Source organism: Calypte anna, chromosome 3 (genome assembly GCF_003957555.1).
Source record: "Calypte anna isolate BGI_N300 chromosome 3, bCalAnn1_v1.p, whole genome shotgun sequence".
Taxonomy (NCBI): Eukaryota; Metazoa; Chordata; class Aves; order Apodiformes; family Trochilidae; genus Calypte; species Calypte anna.
Window position 1 is genome coordinate 22298477 of NC_044246.1, and position 13734 is coordinate 22312210.

Genomic DNA, 13734 nt, shown 5'->3' on the forward strand with positions numbered 1-13734 from the left:
ACCAAAGTGAGCAGGATTCACATCTCCATTCTCACTAGGTCTGTGTGCACTGCTTTTTTAATGATTGCTATCTAATTCAAATTATGAACGTACTGAATGCTGGGCCCTCTCAGCTGCTTTGGCTCTTGTGCAGATCACTAACTCCACTTCTGCCAAGACAGACAGCAGTGCTGCTGCTTGGGCACTGGCAGGCAGGCAGCAATGGTAGCCCCTTTCACAGCTGCAAAGACCCCCTGGCTTTTGCAAGAAAGGCCACATGACATTAAGAGGCATCCATACTTCAGGGGAGCCTTTAAGGAAGTCCTCTAAGCCATCTGCTTTTCAGGATCTACCCTCAACTGCTCAAACACACATAGCCATCATTAATTCTTCCTGCACCAAGAGACACAAACAAGACATTTTACTTATTAATTGCAAAGAGTTTCGTTTAACTTAACTTTCCCTTTCAAAAACTTCTTCCTGTTGCAAACTTCAAGTGGGTTTAAATAAAACATTCCTGTAGCTATCTAAATCCATTGCCCAATCCCATTAGCATGATTAAGCGTATCTTTATACGCTCTTTAGAATGAAATACACCAGTAGTATAACTTCAGGACATTTTAACTGCTTTGTTTCCCACAGCCTCTTTTAAATACCATGGGTTTTACTTGGTTGAAGCACTTTGTTTCAAAAACAATACATTTCTTCTACCCCTTCATATTAATAAGCAAGCCAAGTCATTTCTCATTGCTAAAGCAAGTGCTTTTGAGTGTCTGTTATAAACACCACGTTGCACTGCGCTAGGATATTTTTAAATTTTCCTCAGGAAGTACAAAAAACTGACAAAAAATGTGCGACTACAGATGTTAGGCCAGGTCCTGCGCTGATCTAAATGGTGTTACTCCATGTATACATTCCTTCTCACCATCTCCCCCTCCCAAAAGGTAACTTTCCCTTCTCTCTACTTTCTCAAGAGCTCCTTGAAGAGCTTCTATTAACTTAAGCAGTCATCTTCCTCTCACACTTAAACGTCAACATTACCTTAGGATAAATAATCTCTTTTTTATTTAAAGCTACATAGGGCACTTTTCTGATGACCATTACTGTGCTAATCCTACTTTTATCACACAGAATCACAGAATCACAGAATCACAGAATCCTAGGGGCTGGAAGGGACCTCGAAAGATCATCTAGTCCAACCCACCCTGCCAGAGCAGGGCCACCTAGAGTACATCACATAGGAACGTGTCCAGACGGGTTTTGAATGTCTCCAGTGAAGGAGACTCCACGACCCCCCTGGGCAGCCTGTTCCAGGGCTCTGTCACCCTTACAGTAAAAAAATTTTTTCGAATATTCAACTTGAACCTCCTATGCTCCAATTTACACCCATTACCCCTTGTCCTATCACTGGTCACTACTGAGAAGAGCCTAACTCCATCTCCCTGACACTCACCCCTTACATATTTGAAAACATTGATGAGGTCACCCCTCAGTCTCCTTTTCTCCAAACTAAAGAGACCCAGCTCCCTCAGCCTTTCCTCATAAGGGAGATGTTCCACTCCCTTCATCATCTTAGTAGCTCTGCGCTGGACTCTTTCAAGCACTTCCCTGTCCTTCTTGAACTGAGGGGCCCAGAACTGGACACAATACTCCAGGTGCGGCCTCACCAATGCAGAATAGAGGGGGAGGAGAAACTCTCTTGACCTACTAACCACACCCTTTCTAATGCACCCCAGGATGCCATTGGCCTTCTTGGCCACAAGGGCACATTGCTGGCTCATGGTCATCTTCTTGTCTACCAGGACCCCCAGGTCTCTTTAAAATAGGACAGTGTTTTTACCCCTTTGTGCAGGTAAAAACAAAGCACTAAGTCCACAAGAAGATGTAAGCACCAAAAGGTGAGACTGCTACAGCCTAGTTCCTATGTACACAGCTCTCAAAGACCTGGGAGCTGGAGGCTCCATGCATAGTATTGCCAAGATAGAACTGAAATGCTCTAACATAGCAAACAGAAATCTAAGCTAAACTACAAAAAAAAAAAAAAAAAAAAAAAAAAAGGTGGATAGTTTAAGGTTTTTTCCCCTTTTCTGTACTATTCATGATACCAAATACTTTAGCATAACTCCAGGTCTCAAGGTTTCAAAGACCATACCAAAGTTTCTTTGCCATTATTACAGAAGCTAAAGGATCACATACCCACTTGTGTACCTTTCGGTCCAATTAAGGCTGATTTTTTTTTTTGGACTGGCAATTTCTAAGGATGCTTAGAGAAGAACATGCAAATATTTTGTCTCCCCTGACAGCTTGGCAGATTGGGTGTTCTCTTATGAGATGTGGGGCTACCTGAGGGCAGCAAAAGCTCAGCGTTCGTTTCAGCTCCCAAATGACCAAGGTAATTATCAAGCTGCTGAAGAGAACAGATGCCAACATCCTCACCATACGAGTTTTTATGTCAGTGTGACTTGGCTGTTTTATCATATGCATCCTGATTAGGCAGTCCTGTTAGTGAGTCCTTCCAGAAGCTGGAGGTAAGAATTCTTCAACAGAGAGTCCAGGTTGGGTCAGCTGCGATTTATAAGCAAGTTAAAAAATCTTTACATACATGTAAAGCTTTAAGGGTAAAAACTTGGGCATCTATCAATTCAAAGAACAAGTCAGAGGTTTTGACGGTCACACTCATTTGTGTGTGTTTCTCACTTCTAGATAGTTCCCACTTCAATCACCTTCACCATTTGATCCAGGTTTTACATACCTTACAAACACACAAGAAGTAAATACTGAAGTTGGACTTATTATCCACAAGCAACACCATGCACCTGACTAAATTTTGGCCTTGTTCTGCCAGATCTGTTGCCATACTTTTTTTTGTGCTTGCCCTGAGATAATTCCTAGATAAAAAAAACACCACACTTGGGAACTCCCCACGTAGCCAAGACCCTACAGAGAAGCCATTGGCCCCTGTGAGCACAGCAACCAGGCAGCTGAGAGAAGCTGTGGTGTAGCACCACCAAAACTTCCAGGACAGAAAAGAGGTTTCCAACCCATCACTCTCTGCCAACTTTCCTTAGCTACCAGGCTCAGGACGATCAGTTTCTTTGTTCTTGAATTTGTTGCAAAGGCACAGACAATATGCACTGGTGATTTCCAGACTCCCTGTACCCACTTTTTAACTTGCTGTGGCCTAGCAGCCCACAGAGTGGAAGCCTCAGCATCTGCAAAGAAAGGGTCTTGAAAACAAATAGAATATTATTTCCAATTACTCACTCCTCTTCCCAGATCTCTTTAAAGACAAAACAATGATACAACAATGGTTCTGTGCCTAAGTGGAGAACATGCCTGTGTTTCTTCAGAAGGAGTATCTCCAACAATGGTTGTTTTCCCTGTGAGAACACTGGCAAGACACAGCATTAAATAAGGACTCCCACTTATAACTCCCCTGCACAGTTTATTCTGGCAGATAACCCGGAGGTAGAAGGGCTGTTCTCATTGCTGTTATTTACATTCAACTACATTGATGTTCCTGACAATGTGCTGCTTGGAGACAGCTCATAATCTGTGAAACAATTGTTCCTAACATAAGAAAATATTAAATAACATCCACTGAGGCAAATATGGGCTCTGCAGGGACATAGGGTCCCAGAGGCCAGAAAACAGCTGTGGCTTTGTTGCACAACAAGCATGAGGGATGCTCTATTGAACTCTTTGAGCATCAGAGGGCAAAGCCTCTTGGGGACTCACAAGTGGGTCAACAAGGCCAGGAAAGAAGTTGGTCAGCGGAAGACCATGAAGAAATCCACTGCTAAATTATCTTCAAAGACAGGGGGTAAAATGTACAGGTGACAGGCTCCGTACTGAAACTGACTTGAGGCACCTCTTTGAGAGGACTCAAAGGGCTCCTTTACCTGGAAATCAATTTCTATCACAATATCAATTGGATTAGCAGCATTGCCTGGCCCAAGGAGAAGCTGTAAGTGTTACTGGTCCTTCTTATCAGCTCCAAGAAGAACTGAGCTAGGAACTGGAGAAGCAGGGCTCATCTAAAAGAAGACCCAGGGTTCTGGCCTGTGCTGCATTTGGTACAGTCTCAGCAAGACCACCGGGAGGCACAGAAATATGTAGAAGTGCAGGACAAAGCACATTATGCTGCAGAAACACAAATAAGAACTGTAGCATCCTAAAGGCAGCAGAGCTACTTGCATGAGTAGGGTGGGTTTCTGTGATGAGGGTCTGCAGCGCTGGTTACCTTGCTAAGTGTTTTGCTTCAGATTTTCTAGCCTGCATTTTCCACAAGTCAGTTCTGTTTGCTGTAGTATGTCCACATGTCAGCCTTTACACACAACTGTCAGAGCAGTTTTGGATTATCAGTTGAAACTATACACATCTGCTTGAAAGAAACAAGGAAAATATTTTACATCCTTCCAAAAAGTAAGAATGGCTTTTGCTCAGTCACTGAAACAAGTACCTTCCTCCACTCACAAAATTCACCATCACAGAAGGATCAGAAAATGTCTTTCCAAATAACAGCGATCCTTCAACAACAGCAAGTCTCTAGAACACCCAGATTCACCAAAACTACTATATCTGCTGAATTTTATTTTTACATATAGTGCCTTGTTGAACCAAAACCATCCATCAGCTCAAACCTCTCAAATGCCTGGGGATTAAAAGCACCTCACGGACGTATCTGAGTAGGACCAGCTGAATGAGGAGAGATCATCTCCCTGCAAAAGCATGGAGCAAGCTACTGAAGTGCTTCCTCCCTACCCTTCCCTGCTGCACATTCGCACCCACAGCATCCTGAACTCTGAACCTTGCCAAGCTGAGCCCCCCCCCCCCGCCTTTTCCCAGGGGCCAGCACACTAATTCTGCCTTTGCTATCCCTCCAGAGACACACAGGCCCTCTTCAAGGACACACTGGTCAGAGACCATCCGCCAGATAGATTCCCACAGTGCTGTCCAGCATGTGCCCACATTGCTGCCTGCAGAGAGGAAGAACATGCTGAGTAGACCAAGAGGAAACCTCAACTCAGCAAGCTGTAGCACAAACTTTGGAAACAACAGAGGCTGGTACCCACTGTTCAGACACAAATATGGGTCTGAAAAAGTCCCCCACAAGGGTGCTCAGCTTGGTGCAGTGCACAAACATTAATTTAAATATAACAATATATTTTCCCACAGTCATCACACAAATACAAAACTCAGAATCACAGAATCAGCTGGGTTGGAAAGGACCTCTGAGGTCATCAAGGGCAACCCTTAATCCACCACTGTAGCAAGATGAACCTCTTTTAGGGAATGGCGCTTCAAGGTCCAACCAGGTGTTCCAGCGGAGACTCATGAATAGTGATCTGAGCCTATAGCCCTCAGGGTTGACTAGCCTGGATCAGTGCTATTGTTCCGAGAGCGATTGACCTCTCTGCTGGCTAGCTCGGGACTGAGCCCGAGCCTGGAAGTTTGAGCCTCACCCTTTACTGGCCCCCTCATCCTGCTCATGCGCAGTTTGGGCCTGCCTTAATCAGGCACAGGTGGGCTTAACACAAGCTCATGCCCACTCCTGGGCAATTAGTGGCACCTGGTTGCCGCCTCATTTCACTACACACCACCACTGTGGTTGCCAGAACATGGCACTGAGTGCCACATCCAGTCTCTTTTCAAAAACCTCCAGAGACAGAGAATCCACCACCTCTCTGGGCAGCCCATTCCAATGCCTGATCACCCTCTCCATAAAGAATTTTTTCTTAATATCTAAGCTAAACCTTCGCTGGCAGAGCTTAAGTCCATGCCCTCTTGTCTTACTGATGGCTGCCTGGGAGAAGAGCCTGACCCCCCCCCTGGCTCCAACCTCCTTTCAGGGAGTTGTAGAGAGTGATGAGGTCTCCTCTGAGCCGCCTCTTCTCCAGGCTGAACACCCCCAGCTCCCTCAGCCCTTCCTCACAGGACTTGTGCTGGATCCCTTCACAGCCTCCTTGCTCTTCTCTGGACCTGCTCCAGCACCTCAATCTCCTTCCTGAACTGAGGGGCCCAGAACTGGACACAGTACTTGAGGTGTGGCCTCAGCAGTGCTGAGTACAGGGGAAGAATCACTTCCCTGGACCTGCTGGCGACGCTGTTCCTGATAAAGGCCAGGATGCCATTGGCCTTCTTGGCTACCTGGGCACACTGCTGGCTCATGTTCAGCTTCCTGTCAATCCAAATTCTCAGGTCCCTTTCTGCCTGGCTGCTCTCCAGCCACTCCGTGCCCAAATTTTGGGGAACAAATTTGCTCCTAATTTATTCTCCCTCCCAGTGAAAGAATCAGGCTGCCCATGGGGGAAGACCTGCTCCTCACCAAACGTGCTAATTCTCCCACCAGTCTCCAAAACTGAACAGAAACTGCCCTCCTCATTCCAGACCACTACCTTCCTCATGGTCAGTGAGAACATAACTCTGGTTATTGAGACTGGTGTCTCTTTTTTCATCATGTTTTAAACTCCTCCTATGAATTTTCATTGGGCAAACATAGACATCTAGCATGACAAAACACAAACCACTACTACCGCAGCAGAAAATCAGTTTTTTACCATCCCCGTGATCACCAGGGATAGGAGTGGGGGATACTGCCCACCTCTTAGCTACTCTTCCTTTAGCAGGGTGGAAAGCAGCAGAAGTGCTCTGTCACAGCCAGCACAAGAAATGTGCAGTAGGCAAAAAATATCTGCAACTGTCCTAAGATTAAAAGACTGCATCAAATGACAGATGAGTTTCTAAACAATTCTGGTATTTACAAACATGTGACTTTGCATCACAAGTAGAATAATTTGAATACAGAAAAAAAGAGAGAGATGGTTTCATTTTTTGGTAAAGAACTCAACACAGGAAAATATCATTTTGTTTATAAGCAGGCCTGTCAAAATTGTTACACCACTCACATCATGCTTTTGCTTTAACAATTTGCAAAGGATAGGTATGTAAGAATTTTTCTCATGTTTAGTACTAGCATTTTAGTCACACTGACATTGTGGAAATGTAACTTCTGAAATAAAAATTTGGTCATAAATCAGTATAAATAATGCAAACTGAACTTCAGGCACCAATTTCAATCCCCTTTCACTGCATACATACGATTGAAAGTTTACATCTCAGAGAGGAAATGCACAAGAACCAGCCAAATTTTCATCTTAACAGAAGCACTGTAACTGTATTCCAAATGAGTTGGGAACGTTTCAAAGGACTGAAAGACTATTCACATGACAGAATAGAAGTAATAAAATAAATTTTTTTCTCTTCCACACACATTCTCCTCTAGAAGTCAATGATGTTACATGGATACACACATCCACTTGGTACTTCCTTGCACTAATTCCTAGAGCAGGAGTGCATCTACATCTAGATATCCCAGTGAACAATTTGATGTCCCTGTAGCACAATGATATAGGGGCCTCAAAATTATACATCCTTCATATAAAGACAAACAATTTTAAGCTGTAGCCTCACTCTAACACAAACAGCATATTATAAAACCCTATAGCTTGGTTCATTTGTGTTTACATGTTTTATACAAGTTCCATATAACTATTTCTTTTAAAGAAACAAAAATAGATTTTAAAGCTCCTTGGCTGCTACAGCTTAAACACAATCCACTAAATGCAGGCATTTTGTGCTTTATTCAGACATGACTTTCCCTGTCATTTGTGCTCCAGAGGCTAGTGCAAGCACAGGCTGAAAAGAATTATTAAAAAATGTGTTTCATCATACTTACCACAAATAATAAAAGAGAAACTAACTAAAACAACTTCAAGAGACTCAGATTGAATCATTACAGAAAACTAATGCTAATTGCAGCTGGCAGTATACATAAAAACTACTGGTTCCACCTCAACACTTGTATTTTGAATTGTTACAGCAAATATTTCACAGTAGGCCTCTACCAATGAGAAAAAAATAAACTGAAAATAATACATCCTTCCAACAGTAGTAGCTCTAAAATCTTCATAATTATCTGTATTTTTTAAAAAATAAAAGAAAATTGAATGGAACAAGAATAGCTGAAATTGAAAATGCACAGTTGTCATATATATTTTATGAATAACATCATTCTTTGTCTATCTAGTAGTGACCATGCTAAGAAATTAAAAATAAATTAAAAAAAGACATTTAGACAAATGTGATGTTAGCATTAGATAATTTTCAGAAACTAGAAAATTCATCAGTTGTTAAGAGTCATACATTGCACCATCCTTAATAAAGAACAAAAATGCTGTTTAGCAGTAAGACTTCACCATTTAACTAGTATGAGGTTTTTTTCCCCCTCATCTGATATTCAAAGTAACACAGGAAAAGCATGTTTTTAGATTAATCAATTATTTGGGTCTTCCATCAGTTTAAAGAAGCCATTTGATTTACTGATTATAGCTACAGCTATCAGAAGCATCTGACAATACCTAACTCCCTGCTCTTTTTAGTTATGACTTACAAAAATGCATTAAAAAATTCTCCAATGAATGGGTTTCATTTCAATTTGTTTTATGATCTTGTTCTAGGATTTAATGCAGAGATTGACTGATATGTTGAATTATCACAGTAGAACTTCTTGAGCTTTCAGAACATTAATTTTAAAACACATTATCCATCATCTCTGTGTTGTATTTTTTTTTTCTTAGTACCTATAAAAGCCATTTTAAGGAAATCAGGTCATGCATTTCTAAATGCATAAAGATGCACACACAGACCAAGCAGCTTATGGCCTAGTAAAAGCCAGCAAAAAAACACCATTTTATATTCAACAAAAGGGATATTAAGAAAGATAAAATTGTTAATAGATATTTTGATATATTGGCCAATTGCATGAAAAACATGGATGAAAATAAAAGTATCTCCACAGCTGATAACTTAGAAAAGAAGGAAAATGAGAAGCAAACAAAACCCTTTCATAGAATTGTTTGGTTAGAAGGGACCTTAAATCACCTAGTTCTAACCCCCTTGCCATGGGCAGGGACACCTCCCACTAGACCAGGTTACTCAAAGCCCCATCCAGCCTGGAACTGAACATTTCCAGGAATAAGGCATCCACAACCTCCCTGGGCAACCTGTGTCAGTGTCTCACCAGAGTCTTTCCTGTGTTTCATTCTCAGCTTGGGAAAACATCCTCAACACAGATCCTACAGGTTGTCCCCTGTGTAGTTTTTGAAAGTTTGCTGCAGTCATGGTTAAATGTCTTCTTTTAATCAGTGCCAAGAGACAAACCTACAGTTGTGGTTTTTTCTCAGCCAAAAAGTGTCTTTACAGAAAATCTTGAAAAAAATGGGTATGGAAGGTTTACATACAAAAGGGTGCAGACTGAAGTTCAAAGATGGATGCCAAATTTGTAGAGGATAGTAATTTCCTTGCATTGCACGGGACAAGCTATAGTAGTGGCAAGAGAAGCAAAATCTTCACCTAAAGTGAAGATTCACACACTGTGCACTCTGTACATTTGCACCATCCTAGTACTGATCCAGCAGTTTTTCATGCACTCTTCGCAAAGTGTGACTCTGGAAAAGGGCATTCCATACAAGGAAAAAGCAGCTTTCTCCAGGTCAGACCTCTCTATTCCATTACATTGTGGGGGTTTTTATGCTTAAACTAACCTACTGAAGTCCAGAAGGAGGGTGAGACTTTAAACTCGCATCTCCTCTGCATATCTGCTACTGCCTTCCAAGTCAGCCCATTTGGCAGCTTTAAGAACTAGGATAGCTTAACCAAGACATAGCACCTCATAAGGAATTCCTCAGTATTGCTCTTCCCTGTGCAGTTAAACTCTGTCATTTTCAGTCCTTTCATGTCAAAACAGTCACTAAAATGTACTTCCCTATTCTATAAAACCTTACTAGATCACACTAGGATGTCATGTACCTGAAGAACAAGGTTTCTGATCTGGTCCTCTGCCAGTAATAAATTTCACCCAGTGCTGCCTGAAGATTGACCGAAAATGATGGAAATTTATGAACTGTCAGGAAACCAAATATACTCTAAGGAAACAGAAAAGTATACTCCACCCCAAAAAAGGGCACTAGCTGATTTAAACAAAAGCAATCCTGTTCTCAGTATAAAAATTCTTTCTTGATGACTGATGCTATTTACTGATTGAGTTGCAGTAGCACGAGGTCTCCTAATGATGCCTGCGACCGAGCTACCCTTGGCACATCCCATACACAAGAGTGATTCAGAGCTTGTCATGTTGATGCCTATGTCCCTTACCAGCAAAACATCTGAGCAGCCTGAAAATGGTTAGGCCCAGGACACTTCAGACAGTGAACCCTGCCTTTCAGGAAGCATGTTTACACTGTTGCTGGACCCACAATGCTGTAGCTTCAGTCACCTGTGTGCCTCTGTACCATGCTGATGTCTGCTTTTGGTTCTGAAGGGAAAGCAGGCAGTGCCAGGTTGCAGTAGAAACAGAACTGTCAGGCTAAGGATTTTTTGCAAGTATTTCATTTAAATTAACATTTCATTCGAGTGCAAAAGTACAAAAATAAAACTCGCTTCATTCTCCATTAGTTTCCTTCGCATTTCTCTCTGGCTGAACACAAAAACAGGTTTTTCAGTTTCAGAGCTGCTCATAATAAAGTTAATTTCTCTCCCAGGTCTCAGGGAATGGTACTGGTTAGCATGCCCAGGTTGCAGAATGTTTATTGTACTGGGGCTCTATAGTCTCCAATGGAAGTAATTACATAAATTGTGGAAATGTCTGTTATTCTCAGGATTTGTATCTGAAGGTGCCTTTACCTTCCCTTTACAAGGAACTCACTGAATTCTTCACCAAAGCATTCAGGTTTGCATCTGTACTTGATACCTCCTTAGGGCGTTCCCAGGGGATTTACTGAATGCAGGACTGAATTCACACAAGCCCTATTGCCTCTAACCTCCCCTTCTTCCAACATCCTTTTTGTCAATAAATCAGAAAAGCATCTGTGACTTCCACTGACATCCCAAAGCCATGTAAACACAGGGCTTGTTTTTGCCATCCGTACACATGCACAATTATCACATACCTCAGTGAAAATGTGACCAAGGGAAGACTGCAGAATCTGCCTGGCATTTAGGTAAACTGAAAAATATTTTTGCTTCTAGTTATTGATAAAGCATTGGAATACCACAAAGAATCAGCATTCTCTATAACATACAGCAGCATTTGAATTGGGTGTCTTGGCCATGAACCAAGAATATATCTGTTACTGTCATAGTGCTTGTATACTGTGGGTGTATTACATTACCCAAGAAAAACATTAATATCACATTAGCAGTAACCATTAGGGGCTAGTGATTCTTTACATACTGCACTATTTTGTGCCATGGGTTCATTTTTGTCCCATTGAGTGTTCTGGTCTTTAAATATTTCAATGATTCAAATAAATTTTTGTCAACCAAGCATTACATGCAATGTTTATTTTTCTAGCTCTACATGGCCACTTTAGAAACACAACTTTTAAACATTAAATACATGATAAGCAAGATTATGGCATCTCTCATTTCAAAAAGGAAGGAACCTTAAGTGCACACTTCATCCAAAGGTTGTGTTGTTAGAAGAAATCAGAGAGGACCCAATGAGGTCCACAGGTCTAGGTGGATGGCAGCTTATATATTCTTTTCTCTGTGTGCTATCATAAGGCTATCCCATTGCAGGATGGGATGAGAAATTCTCGATTCCTTCTTAAGTCCATCATGTGGAAGGGAATACTGTGCAGCTTCTAACACTATCTTAGCTCTTTTGGCTGGCATTTAGTGCATGAGAACCTGTCTCAGTTGATCTGTAACCCAAGAAGCAGCTTTCTTCTCTAATCACTTACAAGGAGATAATTCAGACCAGTGGATTTGAGGTGAGTCTTGTATGATGTAAACATGCACAAAATACTAACCCTAACAGACAAATCCTGAACTTGCTATTACCTATGTACACTGCTATTATCTTTAGCCATTGAAGGTACACCAGCTAACTAGTCCTGCATCTGAAATGAAAGGCTGTTCAAAGGATTCCTTTAATGACTACCGCTACAAAATGGTGGAATTACTACTGTCCTTAGAGCAAGGCTTCCAAAAGAGCCTGCTTGCTAATATTTAGTTATTACCACATTGTCTCTTTCACTTGAGTTAACACCCCCAGCCCCAAAACATAACACATGGCAAGAATGTGTTTTTCTCAGTTCCGCTGTGACTGTGGATGCATGTCATATACAAGTACCTTGAAGAGAGGCACCTATTCAGTATCTCCTTCCATTCTGTGACCGAATTCCTCCCCTTTCAAAGGGAATCCTCCCCAAATTAGGAACATTCCTATACCTGTATCAACTCAGTATCTGTTCGCACCATTTTACTTGCTTGCCTGTGCCAGCAAATGCAGATTGACAACAAGCCTGAGGTTTATTTTGCAAAGCCCAAATGGCCTAGATAGTTACATTGTGGGTCACATTACTACCCAATCAAATGAAACCAAGAAGAGGGAGCCAAACCTCAAGCTTTATAGGCCCATTTAAGCATCCCAAATTATCTCAAAAGCCAAGTAGGCAGGCCAAGACCAGACAGGTAACAAGGAACTGTCATGTTTCCAAACTGCCCCCATGCAAGCCAGCACAGCCCTGCCTGGGAAGGAAAGAAAGGAGACGGTCCCTGGCTCCTAAAAGAGACAGAGGTTGGAAGAAGCTGATGGTCCTATGTTAGAACTGATTGACACATCATTCATATGTGACGGCATCACATTTACAGCAAAGATGGACTGGGTCCAGCAAAAACTAGAAAGCAAATTACATTAGAAATAGGCTTCTAAATATGAGTCACTTCCCTGAGCTTCTCCTAACATGCCTGAACCGTGCATCACTTCCTACCAGGCTCAATCTAAAAACTTGTATTGATTACAGCCCTCAGGACTTGCTGAGCATTTGGCAGCGGAGTGCTGTCATTTTACCTCTGCTGTCTAGCACCATCCTCTGTTATGACACCTTCTTAATAATGAGAGAAGAGAGGAAGAAACAGTGCATAGCTTCTGCTGCATGATTTCTCCCATCTCCAAACCTCAACTGATTTATTGCATCGAGGTTTTGGCACTAGAAGTCAAGAGAGAAAATTGGTTTTTAATGAAGAAAATAATCTACAAACTCAAGACAGTTTTGAGAAAAGCCTTAGATAACTGGTGTTGGAAGATTAGAGAAGAAGCCTGAATGTGATGAAATGTAACACTTTTTCTAAGTTGTTTGTTTTTTTTTAATAGGAAAGCAATATTCAATGTTAGAAGGGTATTTTTTCAGGACTGCACATTCCAACCCCTTCCTTTCTACAGGAAAGGTGCAGGAAGAACCAACCTCTAAAAACAGCATTATGTTTTTATGTGGAAGTATGGTCTTTTCAAAGGCTACTTCTCCAATAATAATGCATTTAAAACAATTGAGAATCATTATTTGAATGATTTGAGTTTTTAGCTACTTATCAGGGGGATTGTCTTTGCCTTATCAGAACATAATAGATATTTTAAATTAATTAATTCGTTTTCATAAGGAGTTTGATCCTGCATATTCCCAAAGATACTACAAGTTCTTAATCCCATAAGTAACCCCACTGAAGTCATTGGAATCATTAAAAAAGGCAGAACTTAGGCTCGGAGCTTTAAAGAAATGCCCACACAAAGGCTTAAACAAATATATAAACGTCTGCACGGTCGTGGGCTTCGGGAAGGAGCAGCTTTCGGTAAGTCACTAAGTCAAAGAATCTGGATAACATTAATGCATATTTGCACGCAATTGTGAAATT

The 13734-nt window shown here is 41.6% G+C and overlaps 1 protein-coding gene across 1 annotated transcript in view; it reads right to left on the reverse strand.

The window, feature by feature from the left end:
* KCNH1 (potassium voltage-gated channel subfamily H member 1) overlaps positions 1 to 13734 on the reverse strand; it is a 182654-nt gene that overhangs the window by 168194 nt on the left and 726 nt on the right. The window lies entirely within an intron of this gene.